This window comes from Pundamilia nyererei, unplaced genomic scaffold (genome assembly GCF_000239375.1).
Source record: "Pundamilia nyererei isolate P.nyererei 1_Seehausen unplaced genomic scaffold, PunNye1.0 scaffold00027, whole genome shotgun sequence".
NCBI lineage: Eukaryota > Metazoa > Chordata > Actinopteri > Cichliformes > Cichlidae > Pundamilia > Pundamilia nyererei.
This window is the reverse complement of record NW_005187428.1, coordinates 2,669,596-2,670,771: the sequence shown is the minus strand read 5'-3', so window position 1 is coordinate 2,670,771 and position 1,176 is coordinate 2,669,596. Positions and strand designations below refer to the sequence as shown.

Here is a 1,176-nt window from a genome sequence, read left to right as displayed (position 1 = left end):
CCCAACCGGTCGCAGCAGATGGCCCCGCCCCTCCCTGAGCCTGGTTCTGCCGGAGGTTTCTTCCTGTTAAAAGGGAGTTTTTCCTTCCCACTGTTGCCTTGGCTTGCTCATAGGGGGTCATATGATTGTTGGGTTTTTCTCTGTATCTATGAAGCGCATTGAGGCGACTTATGTTGTGATTTAGCGCTATATAAATAAAATTGAATTGAATTGAATTGAATTCAGACAGACAGATGGATAGATAGATGCACAGCTCTGATCTTTGATCTGTTTCCTACTCACCTCTATTTGTTATCAAAAAAACATTAATACAACACGCTCTGATTGGACACGTGATTGAAAGCGGTGAAAGACAGCAGCATGGAGGTAAACAGAAACCTCTCTAGCCTCTATTGAAAGCCTGGGACCTAAAAGCTGTTTCTTCACAATACACACTTCACGCCTCGCTGTGCTTCAAACTGCTACTCCTCGGTGTTGCCCTCTATGACGCGGCCATTGAAAAGTGTACACTCATCCTCTCTGGCTTGCAGCACACATTCACAACACAATAACTGATTGCTGAGCATGAAGCAGAAAGAATTACAAATTCAGACACAGACAGAGAGAAAAGTCGAGGCAAAGAGAGAGATTCAAACGGGAACATAAATGGATAAACTGGAAGAGAGGGGGAGCCCCCTCGCCCCCCAATGGCAAAAGTAAAAGAACCATAGCACCAACAGCTGAGGCAGATGAGCTCCAAGCTGTCAGAGTCCCTTAACTCCCAGCCTCCCCGCTTGGCACGGCGTGCTGCAAGGGCGAGGTGGGATCCTTCCTTCACACTCCACTGGGCGGTGGACACACATCACACCGTGTCACCTCAGCTCACAGTGCATTAGATCAACTCCCTGCTGAATCACAGGCACACTTTCAGCAGGGCAGAATGAGGGGATGAGCCAAAGGTTACGGAGGGTCACTTAAAAACCACTGTGCTAGCGGAGAGCCAATTCTCTGGACTCTAATGCATCCAGAGACCTCACACTCAAGAGAGCTACTTTACTGCTGCCATTAGGGAACTTTTCTACCTCTGCAATTTCCATTATAACACATTATGTGTCAATAAGGCAGCAGGCGCAATTTAGGCACTGAGGCTATTTTGTGATTTTTAAGTATTGACGCCCACTTTCACAGCAGTGGGCG

General features: G+C 47.5%; 1 protein-coding gene across 10 annotated transcripts in view; it reads right to left on the bottom strand.

Annotated features, from left to right (window-relative positions):
- The window catches only part of LOC102192473 (neuronal cell adhesion molecule-like), a 74,342-nt gene that overhangs the window by 42,014 nt on the left and 31,152 nt on the right, over nt 1-1,176 (bottom strand). The window lies entirely within an intron of this gene.